This window comes from Myotis davidii, unplaced genomic scaffold, assembly GCF_000327345.1.
Source record: "Myotis davidii unplaced genomic scaffold, ASM32734v1 scaffold185, whole genome shotgun sequence".
Taxonomy (NCBI): Eukaryota; Metazoa; Chordata; class Mammalia; order Chiroptera; family Vespertilionidae; genus Myotis; species Myotis davidii.
This window is the reverse complement of record NW_006297811.1, coordinates 459373-467083: the sequence shown is the minus strand read 5'-3', so window position 1 is coordinate 467083 and position 7711 is coordinate 459373.

The window sequence follows — 7711 nt, the reverse complement described above, 5'->3', positions numbered from 1 at the left end:
CAGCCTCGCTGCAGCTGGACCAAAGGCCTGGGTCCCAGGTGCTGGAGGAAAACCGGTGCCAGCAGCCAGGGGAAGGAAGGCCTACTGTGAGAATCTTTGTGCAATGGGCCTCTAATACCAGGTATAAATTTATACTACAAAGCCACTATAATAAAAACAGTCTGGTACTGGCATAAGAACAGGCATATAGACCAATGGAACAGAACAGAGACCCCAGAAATTGATGCAAGTTATTATGCTTAATTAATATTTGACAAAGGAGGCAAGAGCATACAATAGAGTAAAGGAAGTCTCTTTAATAAAGGGTGTTGGAAAAATTGGACAGATACAGGCAAAAAAATGAAACTAGACCACCAACTTACACCATACACAAAAATAAACTCAAAATGGATAAAATACTTAAATGTAAGCCATGAAACCATAAAAATCCTAGAAGAAAATTTAGGCAACAAAAATCTCAGACACCTCGAAGTGGTATGTTTGCCGATGCATCTCATGTTCATTGCTGTATTATTCAGAGTAGTCAAGATATGGGAGCAACCTAAGTATATATCGAAAGATGAAGGGATAAAGATGTGATATATGCATGTGTGATATGTGCATATATGCGCACACACACAGATACAGACAATGAAATATTATTTAGCCATAAGAAAGTAAAAAAAAAAATTCTGCTATTTGTGACAACTTGTATAAACTTTGAGGCACTATGTTAAATGAAAGACAAATATTGTATGGTATCTTACTTCACTTATATGTGAAGTCTAGGATACAAAAAAGTCAAATTCATAGAAATAGAACAGAAAAGTGCCAGGGGCTGAGGGGTGGGACAAATAGGGAGAAGTTGGTAAAAAGTTAGAAACTGTCAACTTTAGGATGAAGAAGTTCTGGGGATCTATGGACAACAATGTGACTGTGATTGATAATACTGTATTATATAACTGAAATTTGCTAAGAGAATAGAATGGAAATGCTCTTATTTTTTTTAATTTTGATGTATACATATAAAATTTTACACTATTATGTGTCAACTAACCCTCAATAAAACTGAAATTAAAAACAAACAAAAATGGTTGGGTCCCTGGCCTAGTAGCTCAGTTGGTTAAAGCATTATCCTGCTACGCCAAAGTTGTGGATTCAATCCCCAGTCAGGGCACATACAAGAATCAACCAATGAATGCATAAATAAGTGGAACAACAAATCAATCTCTCTCTCTCTCTTCTCCCTCCCTTCTTCTCTCTCTCTCTAAAAATCAATCAATTTTTTTAAAAAGGTCTGGGCTAGAAATCTGAGTATAGTGATCTATCAGCAAATGGGTAGTTACTGAAGCCACAGGAGTGCAAGATCACCCAGACTATATGAAGACTGAAAAGAGGAGGCCTGGAGAAGATTTCTTCTATGCCCCAACAACTTAAGAGACAGGCAGAGGAAATATGGCCAGAAAAGAATAAACAAGTAAAAATACAAGGATTACTAGTAAGTCCTTCAGGAGTTGGTTGTGGTTGAAAATTTTAAATGATTTGCTTAGAAGCTCTGTATTAGTTTATAAGGGCTGCCATAACAAAGTAACACAGACCCTGTGGCTTAAACAACAAAAATTTATTTACTCACAGTTCTTGAAGCTGGTTTCTAAGATCAAGCTGCCGGCAGCGTTGGTTTCTCAGAGACCTTTCTCTCCTTGGCTTGCAGGTGGCTGCTGTTTTGGTGTGTCTTCACATGGTCTTCTGTTCACGTGCATCCCTGGTGTCTCTTCTTCTTTATTTAACCTTAACCTTTTTAAAGACCCTACCTTCAAATACAGTTACATTGGGGACTAGGGCTTTAACATATGAATTTGTGAACGTCACCATTCAGTCTACAGCAAGTCCCTGGTGAGAAATGGTGATGCTGGAGTTAGCTCTGACTTCCTCTGTCACTTAGTCCAGTATTCTTTGCATTACAACACTCAATATCTCTATATGATATTTGAATTGTAACTTACTCCTAACTCCATCTAGAAAATTGTAAGCTCTTTGTGTGCAATGTACTTATTTACATTTATACCTCACAGTAATTACCATAAAAATTGATGTTTTAATTAAAGGATATATATGGGGAAAAATCTGTGCCCATCATTTCAATGGTAAATTAACATTTCAATTAGTTTTGAATTATCCTTGCTAGTTATCTCCACTTCAGGACATTCCTTTTATTAACTATAAATGGATATTAAGTAGTGGTCTCTTAGGAGAAATAAAGCCAAAGTGTTTGAGAGGAGAGGTGTAAAATACTAAAACATAGCTATTAAAAAAATTAAGTGGGGGAGAGAAGCTATGTATGCACATATCATCTCTGCTTCATTCATTCTCCACTCCTTTAATCAGTTTCCGAGTCCCTTAATTTCACAGAAAAGCAATACTTATATGGAAAAATGATAGGCTGACTTGGTGGTACAGAGAAAGATATCAGAATCCTGAGCAAAACTGAAGTGTTAACAATGTCTTTCAACTTCCTTAGAGAAAATATCTTTTTTAATTAATTCTCTCATTTTCCATTTTCTACATCCTGCGTTCCCTTTAAACAATCACTTGGGGGGGAGAGGGGGAAGGAAATGCAAGGAGCTGAAAGAGGTTAAGTGAAGATTTCTAGCGCGATGGAGATGAAGGCCAAAGGTATCAAGGATGCAAAGTGAATTTATCAGGTAATAATAGAAAGCCACATGGAAAATGCAGTCCAGGAAATGACTTGATGTGTTACAGGGCTCGAACAGTCATTTTCTTATTAAGAAACATGGTCTTTACTCACCACAGGAAAAGCTCCACAGTGCTTTTGCTTGCTGGAATGTAGGATACGCATTTCATTGGTCTCTGTTCCTGAAATCTGTGGTCTGAAACTTGGAGAGCAGAAAGGTCGTTAGATTTAGCTGGCCTACAATAATACTCTATGAACCAATTTTAATTGTCAAATAAAAGTTTTGGCTTGGGAATCTAAAAACTTGTAATTCACAGGACTAAAGTAATTGATATTTTTAAAAATGTTAATTTTATTTGCAGCATTTTGGAAAATCTGTAGTCTCCATAAACAAGAGACTGTGTTTTAAGAGAAAAGTATTATTTTAAGCCTGATATAGAATTTTAAAAGACCTTTTATGTTTTGAATAGCTTTGAGAGATTTGATATATTTATCAGTTATAGCCTTTATTCCTTACCTTCATGAAGGCATGAGATTATAATTTTTGATCCACAGAATAAAACTGTTGCAAAGGAAATCGTTGAAACTAAAGTTTGAGTTCTGGCTAGGAAAGAATTCAAAGTCAAGACTCAAATTATAAGAGAACATTTAGTTAGAGGTGGAAGAACTGAGAGGTAAAAGAAATGGGCTCAGAAAACAAGTTACAGAAGTAAAAGAAGAGCCCTTGGAGCTTGGGAGTGAGGAAGGTAAAGGCAACAGGCCTGGGGGAAAAAAAGAGAGGGAGGGGAAAGGTACAAGCATGCTCCAGGAAGAAGAGCATCCGAGTCCTCATCAGGTAGGAGATTTGCATCAGTGTTCCAGGTGTGGTCTTTCAGGGTCACGGTCTCTACTAATTGGTCAGTGCCAGGGGCAGGGGTCATTAGTCAATGCAGCTGGACCTGAGGTCAGCTATGGTGTCACTTGTCTGGTTTTGCTGCTTTTTTGGACCTGGAACAGAAATACATCTGAGCCTGCATGTTATCTATATGGAGGAAACGTCAGGAGGTCCAAACTTCATGACTGGTGATATGCAAGAGGAGGAAAGATTACCCTGGGGTGAGGTCATTGTTTCCCAGTTTTGCCTGTTGCTAAGTACCTGGGGCTTTTTGCTGTGGTGACCTCTGTACCTGGCCCAGTGTCCTTGCTTGGCTCATGTCTGTCTAACTGCCTAGCACACAAGGTCTCTTATATGTATGCTTGAACTGTTTTCTTGACTTATGTAATATGTGTCTCTGAGGTGTATGCCAAGGAAAGGTTACAAGAAACTATGGGGTGACTGTGGTAGCTCAGTGTGCATTTAAAGGACCCTCCCCTGATCTCCCGTCTTCCAGACTCCCCATATTCTAAACAAAGTGGTTATCCCTTCTACCTAATAAAAATAATTTTCTATAATTTTTAAATAAACCAGGAGTTCTGGTATAAAAATTTCAATCAGACAGACTTAGAGCAAAGAATACACAGACCTTTTGACTTCCTGGAGCGCTTGGCTAAAAGTCATAATCTGCTTAAATAGTGTGGATTTTGCCTATTGTGGGACAATTCATGGAAGCAAGGCTTTTGATATTTCCCAGAGCAAGTTTTAGCTCCCAGAAATATATTTATACTAGAGGCCCGGTGCATGAAATTCATTCATGGGGGAGACGAGGTCCTTCAGCCCTGCCTGCACCCTCTCGCAACCCAGGACTGCTGGCTACTAAACACTAGCCTGCCTGCCTGCCTAATCGCCCCTACCACTCTGCCTGCCTGCCTCATTGCCCGTAACCACTCGCCTGCCTGCTGGATAGCCCCTAACCACTCGCTTGCCTGCATGATTACCCCTAACCACCTCTGCCTCGGCTTCCTCCAGAAGGATGTCCAGAAGGTCGTTTTGCCATCCAGTCTAATTAGAATATTATGCTTTTATTATTATAGATTGTATAACATTAAATAGTATTATATATTTCCTGCCTCATTGCCCGTAACCACTCGCCTGCCTGCTGGATAGCCCCTAACCACTCGCCTGCCTGCATGATTACCCCTAACCACCTCTGCCTCGGCTTCCTCCAGAAGGATGTCCAGAAGGTCGTTTTGCCATCCAGTCTAATTAGCATATTATGCTTTTATTATTATAGATTGTATCACATTAAATAGTATTATATATTGTTTGTTTGTTTTTAGTATATTTGTTTTTCTCCTCTGCTCTGGGTAGGACCTAAAGACAATTGTTCTCAAGCCTGGTTGGATGTCAGGATCATCTTGGGAGGCTTTAGGAATTTTGGTGCCTGAGATCCACCCCCAGAGATTCTGATTATGTTGGATTAGAACAGGGGTACTTTTACGTTCTCCAGGTATTTCTAATGTGCATCGGAGGTTAAGAACCATTGCCTTTGGCCATCACACAAAGCCAGACCTCTTTGGTTACCTGGCCATGCCTACTTCTGGAATTTTGAGCTTAGAGTTAGAGATGCCTGAGTTTGAGTTCATGCTCAGCTGCCTACTAGTTGGGAAGGAATGGCCAAGTTGGTTTTCAGACTCAGATTAGTTTTTGTGAAATATGGAAAAAAATAGCTAGTTCATTGGAAGGTTGAGAAGGTTAAATGAGATTCTGCAATTTAAAATTGCTAACTAAAGGCTTGGCATAGAGAAAGTCCTGAATATATATGAGCTGCTATTCCTGCTACCGCTACTGCTATTACACTTTCCTGAATACTAACCATGCTATTTGGACATTTCCAGTGGAGAGGCAGCTATGGTTGGTGGCTTTTAGGTGAGGCCAGATTTCCACCCAAACCCCCAACAAGGCTTTTTCTCTTGCCAGCACATTTAATTAAAGCCTCCTGCCCACAAAACACAAATGTTTTAGAATTGTTCTCTTAGTTTCATATTGGTAACTAAAATGTAAGCCAGGTAAAAATACAAACACTATTTTCTACTTTGTACTATGCATTTTTAATGTGTCTACATTAGACTGAAATCTTGAAGTCAGGGACTGAGTCCAATTCTTCTTCATGTTTGCATAAAGTGTAGTCTAATCTTTTACACAGATTAAATGAATAAATTAATGAATAAGTTATGAATCTAGCAACTCCTGGAGATCACATCTTGCTTTGTTGGCTTTTAGAATCAAGAAAAGCACCTCAGAAAGAAAAGTTTTGATAGCTCCTATCTCACGATTTTGTGATTCCTTATTTCTTGTCAGCTGAAAGCTTGATGATGGCATCAACGTTGTCTGTTTCTTTCTCTCCCCTAAGAGGATTCCTCTCATACAGTAGATACTCAATAAATATTTGAAACAGGACAGTATGAACTTATGAATAAATACTTGGGGTATAAGCTCTTCTTCCTCCACCAACATTTTCCTGAGCTTTATGATCCATGTGGATATTTTTTACTCTCTGAGCAATTCCATTCTATATCTCACAAGTCATTGTATCCATGCAAGGCGTCCTCTCATTGTTTCAGAAGTGTGTGTGAGCTTTCTTTCCTAAATTAAATTGTATCTCCCTCAAGGGAGGGGGCCAAGGCTCCCCCTGCTTTATATCATCCATGTTGCTTGGCCAAGCTCTGGACGTATGTCGAATGACGATTAATAAATGCTTGTTGATTGCTTTATTCCCAAGAAGTGAAGGCAAACATATTGTTGTTATTATCCTTTCTATTTTTCAATTCTATCTTGTGTTATAGGGAAGCTTTAGAAATCCCCTTCCATAGGGAAAATCTTGTAGTAGATTAAATCCTCCTTTCCGTGGGCCAGTGTGGGTGATGAGGGCTGCATGGAGGAGAGGGATGCACAGTCTGACCCCCGGGCCCATCCCACTCTTTGTTTCAGAGACTCAGCAAGGAAGTAAACAGGGTCTAAATGAATTCTGCAGATGATACTAAAACGGGAAATGTTGGAATAATAAAATGGGCCCTAGCAAGAAAAATAAAGTAAGCTTCAACTTGGAAAAAAGAACTAACACATCTAGGGGAAAAATAATTCAAAATGCAGATTCAGTAGGAGCGACAAAATTGGAAAGCAGCACATGCGGCAGGCTACCCTTCCACACTCCAAAGTTTGCGCTGACATTTCAGTGTCCTCGCTCTCGCTCCCGTCTCCCCCTCATTCCCGAAAGAGTGACACTTTCCTGTGGTTCTGATAAAATTTGAGGCTAAAATTTTCATATCCATAGTTCAACCTTTTTGACTCAATAGGCAAAGTGTAACTAGGAAAGTTCAGACGAAAATAATGAAATTAAGGAGGAAAAAATTCAAGTATTTATTCACAATGGCAGCTTCTCAGAGCAGAATGAGAACAGATTATCAGGACAGAGACCATATAAAGTATAAATATTACTACTTCACTACACCTTCCACCACATTGAATTTATGGCCACTACACAAGGACTCTTACTGTGGAACTTAGGATGCTGTCCAGGGGTTCAGACCGTGTTACCATTTAGATTTCTTTCCCCATGTCCACATCTTATTTGTAGCATCTGTGCTGGTGCTTTTTGTGGCCTTTGCTCTCAATGTCAGCCATAGCACTTTCACTTCTACCGAGGCAGAGGGAGTGAATCGAGATCTATAGTGCTGGGATATGTTTGTCTTATTTATAATTAGAACATTCTGTAGCATACAACTGTTTTAACACAAGCTATGGTTTCAGTCTATTTGGCCCCAAACATTTTTTTTTATCATGTTAGCTCATCTTTACTAGATCTCACTACCTTAGGCCCCATCTATATTAAGCATTAAAAGGAGAAGAAATAGTTCTATCCCAAGGAGATTTGGGATCTCACACAAGTTCAAATTAACATGAAAACCAGACAAAAAGAAGAGACAGGTAAAATATATTAAGATTTTTATCATTATCCTGTTGCCTGATTCTCATTTGCTCTTCCCTGATTTCTTTTAGTCAACAGTATGAGACTGCAATTATTTTCAAGGTTTCCAGAAAAAATTGTTTACCATTGTTACTTTAATAAGCAAGAACCCTGATATTTTCTAAGAGTGCATTTCAGAGATGATAGTAAAATATAT